Raw genomic sequence first — 15,625 nt, 5'->3', positions numbered from 1 at the left:
TCGGTCCCTGATCTTTGATGCTCACTGCATCTTAGCTGACATTCAGTTGGGGAGAATACCTCCAGAAGCGTTAACTGGGAACAGGGTACCTCCCTAGGGTAATTTGCATTTTAATAGTTGGTACTTTAAATCTAAATAATAATAAAAGTTGATGTATGGAAAGTGAACTATGTTACCATGGGGTGCTTGCTAACTGCCTTTTAGGAATGTTCTCATTAATTTACAGAAGGATTCAAAGTTAGGAACTATATATACCTAGTTTACTTAGCCCATAGTAAGTGGTGGAGCTGACATTTAAAATTAGGAGATTTTAGGAAGAACATGGTGGTGGGCAAGACCTAAGTGAGGATGAGTGTGGGAGATGGTGAGTGCATGGGTGTGGGTGCGTGTGTGGATGAGCATCCTGTGGCAGTGTAGAAACTCAAGGTTCCAGTGCTGGGACGGGGTAACAGCCGCCTACTGCTGTGCACCCCTTGGCAGGGCACTTCTCCTGTTTGGGGGTGGAAGGCCCAGCCATTTTGGAAAATCCACTGGGTCCTTCTTGGGAGGAAGCAGTGAGGAGTGGCTAGGTCCAGTGCCCCATGGTCACAGTGCTCCTTGCACCATTGGACCAGCAGCCTCCACTGTGACAACACTGGCCCGCAGGTTGAGCCCCAACCTGGCGGCAGCAGCAGCCTCAGCTCGGGAGCCAACCCTGTCCCCAGCGGTAGCAGCAGTGGAGGCTGTAGAGTCAAGACCCACCAGGCAACAGTGGTGCCTCGGGACCCACAGACACCAGCAGCACACCAGCTGGACTCACACAACCCAGCAGCACCTAAAATGACACATGGCCATGAGCCACTAGCTGTCAATCCTCCCAGATTCACAATAGAAGAGAGGTACTGGCCCCAATGGCCATGGGCTAGCCCAGAGCCACTGACCCCACAGATCCTGCAGCAGCCAAGAGTCACTTGGCCTGCTGCTGCAGCCATCACTGAAAGCCACCAACACCCCCAGTGACCAGGCTGGATCTGAGATCTGGCCCTGGCACAACCCAATGCCCCTGGATACACCAACTTGCCAGTGCAACCCAATGCACCCTGAACTACCAGACCACAAAAATGGTGAGACAAAGAAACAACCCCCAAATGAAAGTAAAGGAGGAATCACCAGAAAAGGAGCTAAATGAAATGGAGGCAAGCAGTTTGTCAGAGAAAAAATTCAAAATAATGGTAGTAAGGCTATTCAAACAACTTAGTGAGAATTACAAGCAACTTAATGGTAATTATAAAGAACTTAAAAGGAGCTTGAAAAATGAGGTAGAAGCTATGAATAATAAGAGGAAATGAAGAATGACATAGCTGAAATAAAGAACACCTTGGAAGTATTCAATAGTAGATTAGAAGAAGCTGAGAACTGAATCACTGAGATAGAAGAAAAGTTAGAAAAAAACCCACCCAATTAGAGTAGCAAATGGAAAAAAAAACATTAAAAAGCAGGAGGAGAGTAAGGGAGCTATGAGACAATATGAAATGTAAAAACATTCGCATCATAGGGGTACCAGAAGGAGAAGAATCAGAAAAAGGAATAGAAAACCTATTTGAAAAAATAATGACAGAAAATTTTTGTAACCTGGTGAAGAAAAAAGTCACGCAAGTACAGGAAACAAAGAAAGTCCTACTCAAGATGAACCCCAAAATACCCACACCTATACACATCAAAATTAAAATGGCAAATGTTAGAGACAAAAAAAGAATCTTAAAGGCAGCAAGAGAGAAACAGGAAGTTACCTACAAGGGCACTCCCATTAGACTGTCTGCTGATTTCTTAACAGAAACACTGCAGGCCAGAAGGGAGTGGCATGAATATACAAAGTAATAAAAAGCAGGAGTCTGAATCCAAGACTACTCTATCTAGCAAGGCTGTCATTCAAAATTGAAGGTGAAATAGAGAGCTTTGCAGACCAAAAAAAAAGGGGCTAGAGGAGTTTATTACCACAAAACCAGCATTGCAAGAAATGCTAAAAGGACTGTTGGAGATGAAGGAGAAGGAGGAGAAGGAGAAGTGGAAGAAGGAGAAAAAGAAGAAGAAGGAGGAGGAGGAGGAGAAAAAGAAGAAGGGGAAGAAAAAGAGGGAGGGGATGGAGGAGGAGAAGGAGAAGAGAGAGGGGAACACATGCATAAAGAATAAAAAGGCAACAAATAAGTACCTATCAATAATAAGCTTAAATATAAATGGCTTAAATGCTCCAATCAAAGGACATAGGATAGCTGATTGGATAAGAAGGCATGATTCATGTATATGCTGTCTACAAGCGACCCATCTCCAAGACTCACACAGGCCCTGGCTGGTTTGACTCAGCTGTTAGAGTGTCGATCTGTGGTCCAGAGAGACCTGGGTTCGGTTCCTGCTAAGGGCACTTATCTTGGTTGCAGTTTTTCCCCTGCCCTGGTGGGGTCATGTGGGTGACAGCCACTCGATGTGACCCTTTCACGTCGATGTTTCTCTTTCTCTCTCTCTCTGTCTCTCTTTCTCTCTCTCCCTCCCACTCTATCTGAACAAAAAAATGAAAAAAAAAAAAATGTCCTCAGGTAAGGATTTAAAAAAAAAAGACACAGGATTAAAATGAAGGGATGAAAAAAATTTTCCAAGCAAATGGAAATGGAAAAAAAAAAAGCTGCAGTAACAATAATCTGATAAAATAGACTTCAAAATGAAGGCCATAACAAGAGACAAAGAAGGGCACTACATAATATTATAAAGATTGTTCCAACAAGAGGACATAACCCTAGTAAACATATATGCACCCAATATAGGAGCACCAAAATATATTTTAAAATGCAGGAGGACTTTAAGGAAGAGATTGAGAGCAATACAATCAGAGTAGGGGACTTTAACACCCAACTGACATCACTGGATATATCTTCTAGACAAAGAATCAACAAGTAAACAGAGACCTTAAACAACACACTAGATCAGATGGATGTAATTGATATTTACAGAACATTTCACCCCAAAGCTGAAGAATATGCATTATTCTCAAGTGCGTAAGGGACATTTTCAAAGATAGACCACATGTTAGGACACAAACTGAATCTCTACAAGTTCAAGAAGATTGAAGTCATATCCAACATCTCCTCGGATCACAGTGGCATGAAACTAGAAATCAACTACAGTAAAAACATTCAAAATCATTCAAACACATGGAAGCTAAATGGCATATTATTAAACAATGAATGGATTACCAAGGAAATCAAGAAAGAAATGAAAAAGTTCCTGGAAACAAATAAAAATGAACACACAACACCCCAAAATCTTGGTAAATCGTTTTGTAATGTTGTCTGTGCTGTTGCTACGGAAAGTTGACCCAGATTACTGCAGAGCCACAGGGACCCAGAAATACCTCAGGCTAAAGTCACCCTGTCCATTATAAACTTATGACCCTATGATCAGGACTACATCACCAAAGACCACCTACTGACCCTTGTATCCAAATCATCAACTCAACCTTCGTTATGTTAGTGCCTTACTAGTTGTTAGGGAGGTTGCTGAAGAGTTTATAAGTTCCCAAGAAAAAGAACACTAGTGTCCTTTATAATTTTTTTTCTTTATTGATTTTAGAGAGAGAGGAAGGGAGAGGGAAAGAGAGATAGAAACATTGATCAGAGAGAACATCAACTGGCCACCTCCTGCATGGCCTCCACTGGGGATTTGGCCCACAACCTGAGCATGTGTCCTGACCGGGAATTAAACCAGCGACTTCTTGGTGCATGGGTCAATGCTCAACCACTGAGCCACACTGGCCGGACAACACTCATGTCCTTTAAATGAAATAATGGAGGTGAACAATTTATATCCATCATTCAACAATTGTTGGTCCCCTTTTCTTCACTTTCTATTCCCTGTTTATCACTTAACATGTTGTAAAATGAATGCCAGTAATATTAACAATAAGAATAGATATTTGACCTTCTGGGAAAGTAAAGAAGTATCTTAACTCACCTGATATTTTTTAGTCTGCTGTTGAACATTATAATAAACACACACACACACACACACACACACACACACACACACAAAACTGTTTCTGTGTGTAAAAATTATCTTTCTATTTTCTAGTCCATTGCAGCAAGATCTCATTTTATTAACTACTTTAAAGGTTACGGTCCGTGTATAAATTGCTAGTTTATCGGCACCTTGCTCTTCGACTGCCCTTTTCAACCTGTTCTCCTTGCTGGGCGCAGTGGAGACCACCTCCAGGGAGTCAGCACGATGGGATGGAGAGGCAGGCGTGGTGCCTCAGCAGCAGCAAGGCCCAGATGTCCCGGCTGCACCCAGGGGCACACTCAGACCAGAGCACAGCTGCAGGTTAAGCAGCATGCTGATGGGCATTCGCTACACACCAGTCCAGGTGTGAGCATTTTCAATGGCCAAAGACCAAGCCTGCTTGGTCCAAATTACTATGTGTTTGTTTATTAATTATTTAATCCTTTCCTATTTCCAGTTGGATTCGAGACAACTTACAGCATGCACATCACAGGGCCATTCAGTTGAGGGTAAACACTCTAGTGCTTTGGGAGAGAGTTTTTCTGCAAAATTAGGCAGCTGTTCATTGCTGTGGTTTGTCAATAACTGTAGTTCTGAGCTTTCCGACAGCCAAAGCCAAAAGGGAAACATGATGAGTTACACAGGCAAAATACAGCATTATAAAAGGAAGTCATACTTACATGTAAAAATGGACAAACGTTTTTTCTGGTACTAAAATTTTAGGGGAAATTTATCACATGCTTCCTTGTTTCAGGGCCTTTTCACACCATAATAGACAGTGTATTAAATAATAGTTTCAGGGAAGATGGAGATCTATTCTTCATGTAGTCATTTCCTTCAATAAAATCTGAGGTTGTGGTATCAAATTCAGTTCCCGAAGGGGATTTCATGTAATGGTAAAAATCCTTCCGGTTCTCATCCACACGTAAATATGATGCAAAGCTAAAATCTAAAACACTTTTAAAAAAGTGTGTAATGAATGAGTATATGACAATGAATACAGTGAGCTAAATGGGATGAGTCCCTGAGGCCCACCAGCAATCGGGGGCCTTGCGTGGCTTCCCTAACGTGTCCCGCGGGTCCTAGGAACAGGGCTCATTTCGGTGGTTTCCACAGCGCCCTCAGCCCGGACATTTCAGAGTGGGTGAACGGGGCTCCAGGCACCCGACTTCAGCCCTGTTATTGGTTCCATGAATTGGGTTTTCACTTAAGATCTTACTTTAAAAATAATTTATTTTGCTTTAAACAAAGTACATCTGCTTTTAAAAACCTATTTTTTACTTTTCTCTTAACACCAAAACATTGCATATACAGGGTGGGGCAAAAGTAGGTTTCTAGTTGTGAGTACATGAAACGATTATTTTTGTATTATTTATTAATTACTGTATTATTTTCCATATAAACAACTGTAAAGGTACCTTTATCCCTCCCTCTACATTGTAGAAAATGCAGGTTCATAAAAGGAAATAAAATTAGAATTATCTGTATCCTTGTCACCTACTAATAACTATTGTTAATAGTGATCTGAGTTCATCCAATTATATGCATATAATATGCTTCATTAAATATACCCTTGCATACATATATGCAATTATACTTTGTTTATTTTTAAGTAACTTGCTTTTTCTCACTCAACAATTTATAGTGAATGTTTTTCATAACATCAGATGTCTTCTATACTGTTATTTTTAATGCTACATAGTACTATATCATATTAGCTTGCCATCATTTATTATACCACTTTTAATTATTTATAGTTTTCAATGTTATTAATATAATTGCAATGGTAATCCTTATGGATTAATGTGTGGATTTCTATTTAGGTAACTGCCTAAAAATAAAATTACTGGGTCAATCAGAAGGCTAAAATTTTAATGTCTTGGAAAAATTTATTCAAGTTATCCGCAGGGAAATGTGTGTCCCATTGTACTTGCACCAACAACGCAAGAGAGGGGTTCACTCACATCTGCACCACCCGAAATCTCGACCCTGCTGACTTGATAATCAAGGTCCACTTTATCTTGATTTAAATTTATCGTATTTTTATTGAGGAAAGCATTTCAATGACGTCACTGGCTATTTTTATTTCTCCTTTAGTGGACTAACTATTTATGCCCCTTGGCCATTTTTCCCACCGAGATGCTTACCTTTGTCACATTAAGTTTTAGGAACTCTTTTCCCACCAAGAAACTTAATCTTTTGACTTTCATGTAAGCTAGAAATATTCTCCAGTTTGTGGTTTTTACATTTTAAATATGTTTTATACTTTTAGGTAAGGTAGAAGGTTAGTATAGACATTTCAAGTTTTCTCTCGTTAATTTGATCTCCTCATTACAAAGCCCGAGATTTTATTAAGTTATGCTTAGAAAGCCCAAATGTTTCTTAATGATAATGTAGCCTTCCTTTTAATAGTTGTCTGGTTTTATTTTCACATTGGAATCCAGCTGGAATTTGTTTGGCTATGAGGTATGGGCCCTGTAGGGATCTGCCTTTCCTTCTAGACAGTTCTCCACCGGTCCTACGACCCTCAGCCTCGCCCTGTCAGTACAATATCATAATACAATATCCACGTGCGGCGGTACATGCGTGTGTGCGTACATCCTCAGCTTTCTGTTGTTCCACTGAGCTTGCGGTCTTCCCTGTTTTCATTATTTCAGCTTCATGGCTCCCTTCAACCCCTTCCTTCCTTCCCACGTTCAAGAGCTTCTTTGCTATATGTACATATTTATGACTCCAGATGGACTTCAAAATAACTCTGTCAGGTTTCAAGCAAAAAATAACTCTGGGATTATGATTGCAGTTGCATTAAATTTTTAGATTAATTTGAGGAGAAGTGGTGTTTTTGCAGTGTTGACTCTTCCCACCCGGGAGTATGTTTTATCTCTCCATTTATTCTAGTTATCTTTTATGGCCCTTAGTAAATTTTTATAGCTGTCTTCACATTAGACCTACAAATTTCTTGTGAAGTAGTTTTTAAGCTATTTTGTATTTGGGGTGCTATGATGAATGGAGATGTCTTCCATTATGGTTTCTAACTGGCTATTGTTTATGTGCATCTACTTCACTACGATATTTGAGTTACTGTTTGCAATTCTGAAATATAGAAGTAGAGCTGGTGTGAAGAATTAGGGTTGATGAGCAGAATTTCTATTAGACTGTCCGGTCCCTGAGGCGGTTTCAGCACCAGCAAGCTGACTGAAGTATTCTAGGCCTCAGTGTCTCCTGTGCAGTGGAATGCATGATTTCCATTCAACAGAAGGAGAATTGTCAAAATCTGCACAACAGACTTCTCTGTGAGGTAGTGCTTGCCCTGGGCTTGATGATATTCTTGAAGATTGTATACGTCCACTGGTCAGGATGTTTCAGTGCGGATTCATACACCAACGAAAGGATATGTCATAAATGACACTAGTCTGAAATGTTACTTCTCTTACTATCACGTTAAAATACAAACATTGAGACCCGAGGAAAGAATGTGGTGGACATGTGTTGGTTTGGCTGCCCAGGTCCTGTGCCCACTTTCACTGGGAATAGCATCCCGAGGACCTATTTAAGGACCTATCAGATACCATCTTTTAATTAAGGTCACCCACTCCCCCCCCCAGCGAGAACGCCCGAAGCGAGGTCAAGCGGATGCTCCTTCCTGGGATATGAAGCCCTAGGAGGAGACGGAAGGAGGTGTGGCGGGGGGTACCGGCTCCTTCCAACAGCACAGCCCTGCTGAGACCCTCTGACCTTCACACCACAGCCCGGGAGCTGCCTCCGCGCCTCTGTTCCGAGGACTACCCTGCCTCCCCGCAGTACATCCCTTTCTGACTGCAGTAGCCAGAATCAGTTTTTGTTGTTTGCAAACAAAGACAGCCTAACGGTGCAAGGGAAGAAAGAACCCATGAGGTATGTCAACAAGAGAAGCTGCGAACCTAGCGACAGATGAGCAGGGACGAGCGCGGCCTTCAGGCCAGGGGCGCCGGGCCAGTGCGCAGTGACAGGCAGGAGAGTCGAGCTTTCCCAGACTGCGGCGTTCATTATCCTTTCCGACTCCACCTCGCATAGGCTCCATCACGAACACTGCAGCGTGAGGCTCTCGCTGTTACACGTCTTCCGCTTTCACTTTCCGCTGTGGTTCACTTGATGATGATCGTTTGATTTATTTCGATTATCTTTTACTCCAAGAGCTACATTTGCAGCCGCATCTTCTCCTGCCCTTGGAAATTGCACCTGCAAATGTTCAACAGTCGCCTCGAAGAACTTGGATTTATGGAAGCAAGGTGCTTTTAGACGTGCAAATGCAAGTGGCATTGCCGGTCCCCAGAGGCCTGATTCTCCGCTGCAAGTACCGTGTGCACAGCTTTTCCGTGGGAAGACGGGGCAGCATGTCCGATGCAGGCGCGAGTCCTGCCGGAGGAGGAGAGTGTGCGGCGGGACTTCTGGGAGCCGCCGGCCTGGACGGCAGAGAGGACAGTGTGTATGGATGTGTCTGTGGGACCAAAGACACCCGCCACTGAGGGGCATGTCTCTGGTTTCTGGCTTTTCTGCTGTCCTGCTGAAAGATTGCAATAAGTCCTCCTATTAATTGGCATCTCAATTTTCCGTACTGCTACGGTAAAATGAGTTTATTCTTTGGTAACAGGAGGACGTACATGAAGGAATGTGGCTTCTGAGTACATGCCTGAGCCCACGGCCGTCTCGCCGGGGCCTGAGACACGTGCCTGCCTAATTTCCATCAGGTGGAAGTTGTCTTGGGCAGAGGCCTAGTCTAAAAGTCATTAGGTTACGGAACCATTATTTTAAATTGAATATTGAAAAGAACTCAGCAGTATTATTTATAGCATAATCTCTAATGGAATTGAATCCTGTCACAGAAGCTGCTTTTGGTGTATAAAGATAACTGAAAAGCACAGCTAGACAGGTCGTTTGAACACTCACTTCTGTAATCTGTCTCCCAGCTGAGACCGTGGGGGTCAGGTTTTCGCCAGAAGCAAACTTTCAGGGACTGTCATTAAAACCCAAAGAGTGATTTCTAATGGCAGGGCCGACACCCGGGCTCAGGTCTCTCTGCCTCTGGGCGCTGCAGGGGACGGCGGGGGTCCCGATCCTGGGGCATGTCCTATGTCCAGCGGAGGCGAAGAAGGGGGCCCTGGGCGTACCTCCTTTTCTCATACAAAAAGGAAAACAGTGTAGCCCACTATGTATTTACTCAGCATAGAATGATTTCCATCTGAGAAAATAAACGTAAAAATTCGAAAGAACAAGCTCTGGTTATTACTACTATTGAGCTTCATAGTCTGATTCTAGGGAGGAAAAGACGCTGAAAAAAATTGTTTTTTATCCTCACGAGAGGATATGCTTATTTACTTTTTTTTAGAGAGAGAGAAAGGGAGAGAGCGAGGGAGAGAGAGAGAGAAACACCAATGTGAGAGAGAAACATGGTCAGTTGCCTCCCATACACACCATGACCAAGGATCATACATGAAACCTAGGTATGTGCCCTGACTGGGAATCGAACCCACAACCTTTTAGTGTAGGGGTTGATGCTGCAACCTCCTGAGACACCCAATCAGGGCTAAAAAAATTTTTTTAAACCTAGCCGGGTAAAAACAGGTGATGGCCTGGCCCAGTCTTTAAGGAATTAACCAAGAAATCGGAGCAAGAGGAGAACTCGGCACACAGGTGTGGGGCAAACAGTAATCCGTCTGAGCCCCAGCCCCGGGAACGTCCTCCCGAGGGACAGGGGCCTATCACATTGCCATGAGAAGGAACACAGGTCCTCGGAAGCCCAGGTCCTGCACGGCTTTTGTGAGTAAGTAATGAATTAGTCAGGAAGAGGAAGACGTGGCAAAGTCTTTCTTTTACACAATAGACAGGAGGAAAGATTGACAAGTGAAGTGACTGTCCCTGGACATGTAGAGACTACTTGATCTGAGTAATGAACTTGGTTCATTACTTCTCATCTCCATCATCCCTCAGCTTGGCAGAAATGTGTCTCTAACTCTTCAAAAGACTTTCAGCTCCGAGGTGAGCGTGCTCTGTTTGTCAGGACACTGACGGGTGGGGAAAATATTTCTAGGTCTCAGTAAATACAACAGATCACCAGGAGGGGGCTTAGTTTGAAGGGTTTCTTAAAACAAATTTGGCCAGTTTGGGCTTCTAAGGACATGTCATTAGCCAACATCTCTTAGCATGAAATTGCTCTTGCTTTTATATGGAGAGAACTGTGTGAATCCAACTTAATTAGCTAGTAATTCACCAACAAATGAGGTACATTGAATGTTTTCCAAGCCAAAAATAAAGTCTGGAGGCTCAAAATGTTAGGCATTCAAGCTGTAGTAATAGGCACCCAAAATTCCTAAGGGGGCTGGTTCGCCAATACACTGAACCAAGGGCAAACCCACAATGATGCACTTCCATAAACACAGGTGCAAAGGACATCTCCTGGCATAATAACTCATTGACTCACACCTGCACCTTCTTGAACTGAACGGCGCATCATTTCAATACGCAAGCAGCCTCGTGCATGGAACCTGAGCAGTGAGCACATTCACCCCTGCTTTCTTCGCTGTGGATGCTTCCAGTCCTCATGTGCCATCTCCTCGTGGTGCCGGAAGGCAGGGGAGAACAGATCGAGTTCTTTCGTCCGCAAGAACCCATATCCTGCATGGGCATGTAGAAAACTGTCAGGAGACAGATGGCACAAACATACAACATATAGGTGAGGGAGAAAAAGGAGTCAAGGATAGTTTCTCGGTTCCTATGTCAACTGAATCAATGCTTTATTTCACCCAAACGGGGAATATAGTTAACGGTGCATGTGGTAGAAAGAGAGCCACCACAGTGAGTCCACTTACAAGTCACCCTTCACACAAGCCCGGAAGCTCCACATGGAGGTGCAGGGCCAATGGGATGCGGTGTCTGGGGTGAGGTGCTGTTCAGAGACTTGGGTAACATTGGTGTGAATGTGGCAGCTGACTCCAAGGGAATGAAAACCGAGAGGAAAGGTTAAGTCTGAGGAGCACCATAATTTAGATGGAATTCAGGAAACTCAGTTGAAAAGGAATTTTTTTCTCTCCAGAGCTCATTAATTAGCATGAATACTCACGACTACAATTATCAAGGCGATTTCTGCTTTCAATGAATATTTATGAACTTTGCAATGTAGACATGAAGCTCCTGTGAAATCCACGCCTGTGCTCAGCATTGGAGAAGCCAGAAATCAGACTGTCGGTCCGTGCTGTCTTCTGTACTGATGTTCTTATGTGCCACAGACTGGTGATTCATCTGCCAACTGTGGTGTTGCCAATCATGGTGAACCAGGCAGTAACTGTACTCTTCGGAAACTTGGAATCTTTCATATTCCCTGAAGGAGTATTCCATTTCTTTAAATCTTTGACATCTTAGTTCCAGGTTCATGGTCAATGGTGGTGGTAAGAAATCTGTCAGAAATGTCTCTCTTTACTAGATCAAAAATAAATAAAAGTGTGGCATGGAAAAAATAACCCATCATCCTTACAACTCCTCAGAGTACCATCTGAGAGCAAGACATTTTTTCTCACTCTCTGTGTTCTGAGGATATAATCAATACTTTCTGTCCAAAAATTCAATATTCTCCAATCTTATGAAGCCTTCAAGTTGTATTTAATGTCAAAGAAATGATGCTCCTTGTGACAGACATTTATTTTTCAGCTTCCGTATCTGAAGGCTTCATCAACTTTAATGAGAAGAGAACCACTGAATAATGTTATCAATAACAGACTGTAGGTGCCGGGAGTGTTAAGTAAGAACATTTAAATATTAGAAGAAAAGAGACTCTGCGGCTAATAAATTCAGATAAATATCTATCTGTGTGTGAGGATCAAAACTAATTTCTCCCGCATTCTCCTTTCAAAGCATATAATATTTATTGAAATAGAGATGTATTTTGTTTTTTATGAACTTGCATTTGCGTACCTGAGTCTGCTGGCTCTGCTGTGGGCTTGAGGGCAGTAGGAAGGGGGAGGTCCAGACCAGCCCTTGAGGACATCTAGTTCAAGAGGGCGACACCAGGTGTCCAGTTGACAGGAAGTCCACACGAAGCTGTGGACTTCATGTAAGTCTTCAAATCCATAACTTGAAGCAAATGTAAAAAAACTGAACCATTCAGGTCACAGACATCTAAGACTGGAAGATGCTTAGAGGTTGTCTGGAGACATGTTTGCCAGAGCTTCTTGACCCATGTTGGCAAAACATATAAATATAATAAAAAAGCTTTATTCTCTGTACAAAAACATAGATTTTTTTTTTTTTTTTTTTTTAGCCCACAAGGGTACTTAAATACTTTTAAATTTTTTTCTTTTACTGATTTTAGAGAAAGAGGAAGTGAGAGGGAGAGAGAGACAGAAACATCGATGAGAGAGAACATCGATTGGCCGCCTCCTGTGTTCCCCCCACTGGGGATCAGGCCCACAACCTGGGCATGTGTCCTGACCGGGAATCAAACCAGCGACCTCTTGGTGCATGGGTCAGTGCTCAACCACTGAGCCACACCAGCCGGATGGTACTTGTATACTTTAGAATACACAAAAATTCTAGTTAAACATTATGACATCCTTATATTTTCTTCCACCCTTTGGTGGGTTTGGTGTATACTCAAATTTGAAAAATTCTAATGGAGACCATCTTTCATTCATCAAGAAGGAAACCACAGATGAGGCAGTGAATTTAACCTGTGCGTGTTGCTCAACTAGTTCAGTGTCTAAACCGTGGCCAACAGATCTCAGGTCTCCTGACATGCAATGTATTACATTTTTTCTTATTTAATTTACAACCACACACTGAACTTTGATCATATAAGCATATGTTTATACATATACAAACACAATATTTAGTAACACTTCGGAGAGAGGGTCCAGAAGTGGAAACGAAGGAGAACGGTGTAAATGATACTCTATCAACTAAAATGTGTCCATTGTCCTCTGAAAATGGATCTCTCTGGAACAAATTTACTTGCTAGCAGAGTCATTATTTTTCCCAAAGACTTGTGGACTGCCCTGTGCTGTTTCTTAAATTTCTTTGCCTGCCAATTAATTTGAATTTAACTGTGTACCTCTTTGTGGTTTCTCAAATAGCAATTTTAGTTCGTATTACAAAGGGCTGGTTCTAGTTCTTGTTCGGAATTGCATAAATGAGTCCCTGCAGGCAGCCCCTTGGGGATCTTGCCTACCCCTGAAATCTCTCTGTGCAGACACTGGAAGGCAATCTTGTGCACACATATGAGTCAGAAACTCTTATTTCCTCTAGGCCATTTCTTTATTGATTTGAGAGAGAGAGAGAAACATCAATGAAAGAGAACATCAAATGACCGCCTCCTGCATGCCCCCCAATGGGTGTTTGGCCCACAACCTGGGCATGTGCCCTGACCGGGAATCAAACTGGTGACCTCTTGGTGCATGGGTCGATGCTCAACCACTGAGCCACATCGGCCAGGTGCTAGGCTATTTCTTGATTATTTTCAAGCTCCTCATTTATTTTAGATCTTAAATATTTTCAAGCATGTCCTACACACCCTGCGGACCCAGATATACACACTTGGTTTCATTTGTCATTGACACAGGACATATTGTCACCTACTACTTCCGCCTGCTGGTAGACGTCTTTGTGTACAGGGTGCCTCTGTTAGGAGACAGAGCTGCTTCGGGTCTGGGACTGGGTTTCTTCATCCTTGAGTCCCTGCAGCCAAAACCTGTGCTTGCTCATGGAATGACCTCGATAGATAGCATTTGAGTGGATGAATAGCAGATACCCAAGCTAACTTGCAAACGTCTGGTAACTTAACTGTAGTAGTAACTTAACCAACTGAGAATGGTCTGAGTTTGGATTACCAGGAGTAAGGAGCATATTTTCACCAGATTTTCCTTGATGCAGGAGTAAATGTGAAAGAAAAGGCAACAGATAGTGATCAAGGGCACAGGATGTACTAGACACTTTGCATTACTTCCTCCAGCAACTTGTTAAATAGAAAATGTTGTTTTTATTCCTGCAGTGAGCTTCTCTAAGTTATTCCTTCTTTTCATGTCATCTTTCTGCCATCTACTCCTAGCAACTCTAGTAAAACCTAGCATTGACTCACTTATTAGTGTTTAATTTATAAAGCATTTTAATACCCATCATATTGCTTTATACTCTAAACATCTGTAAAACAGAGGGGTGCTATTCACGTGAGAAAATTGAGTCTTTTTTTTTTATTATTATTTTTTTTTTATCCTCACCCGAGGACATTTTTCCATTTTTTGCACAGAGAGAGAGAGAGGAGGGAGAGAGAGGAAGAGAGAGAGAGAGAGAAACATAGACATGAAAGGGACACATCGAGTGGCTGCCACCCACACGACCAACCAGGGCCGGGGACAAACTGCAACCGAGGTACATGCCCTTAGCGGACACCGAACCCGGGTCTCTCCGGACCGCAGGCCGATGCTCCAACCGCTGAGCCAAACCTGCCAGGGCGAGAAAATTGAGTCTTAAATGGGCGAAGCCATTGGCCAACTTCACCCACTTTCTCCCTGCAGCCATGGCCAGGGAGGCGGCCTGGGAGGACGAAGACCTGAGGGACCCCAGGGCCTGAGAGACATGGACCGTGCTGTTATTATACATATTGTTACTGCCCAAATCTATTGTTTAGTGTTCTCTTTGGCTACTTCTTTCTTTATTAAGTTTTTAATTCTACTGTCTTTGGGTCCATTTTTATGTATCTTGTCTAGATTCTTATAGGAAATAGTCCATTTTCTTTCTTTTTCTTTTTTCTAATAGAGTACATGAAGACTAATGAATAATGAATAATGAATTATCCTCTGAATAATGTTTGGTATTATCCCATTGGTTTTGATAAGGAATGTACTATACGTTTATTGTTATTTATTTCTATATAAACTAAAGGTTTAAATTTAACTTTATCTTCAACTTTGATTTTATTTAGAGGAATGCAGCTGAAATTTCCTACTGGATATGTTTATGTAGTATACATTTTTTTTTTCCATTTCTAATTTTAGAACATTGTGATCAAAGGCTATGATTTGTTAGCTTTCTTTCTTGGAGGGGAAATAATTCATTGAACTATTTGATAGTAAAATATATCATTCATTTTATTTCTGGTAAGTAATTTCTTTCTCATTCTAGTATTTCTGAGATTAAAAAGAAATAATTTTAAAATAAAAATTTAAACTCCTCAAATGTCCTCAATAGATAATTGTTCTACGAAACTAAAATTACTTCGTAGACTCATGTCAGTTTTGGAAAAATTACAGAAACAAAATATGGAGAATAAAACATAAAAATATAATTTAAAACATTTTTATAGTTAGCAAAAGACATTCGTAAGCCAAGAAATAAAAAGTAATAAAAAAGGTATTGATCCTCTGGGGCTGTCTTCTAATTGTCCCAAGATACTAAAGGGGTAAAAATAAGACAAAAGCCTGTTTTTAGGACAATGCAAGGCCAAGACCAAGCCATAGCAAAGGTGAGTTGATACTCAATACCAGAGTGTTGGGCAGAGGTCTGTTCTCAAAGTTCAACACGGGGGCCAGCCAGCACAGGTATGTCCACAGAACAAAATGCACAATCTCGGGCTCTG

The 15,625-nt window shown here is 42.0% G+C and overlaps 1 protein-coding gene across 1 annotated transcript in view; it reads left to right on the top strand.

Moving 5' to 3' along the window:
• The window catches only part of SLC9A9 (solute carrier family 9 member A9), a 595,026-nt gene that overhangs the window by 277,036 nt on the left and 302,365 nt on the right, over positions 1-15,625 (top strand). The gene's annotated exons all lie outside the window — the stretch shown is intronic.

Source organism: Molossus molossus, unplaced genomic scaffold (assembly GCF_014108415.1).
Source record: "Molossus molossus isolate mMolMol1 unplaced genomic scaffold, mMolMol1.p scaffold_m16_p_5, whole genome shotgun sequence".
Lineage (NCBI taxonomy): Eukaryota > Metazoa > Chordata > Mammalia > Chiroptera > Molossidae > Molossus > Molossus molossus.
Note: the sequence above shows the minus strand (reverse complement) of the source record. Positions and strands in the feature narration are given on the sequence as shown.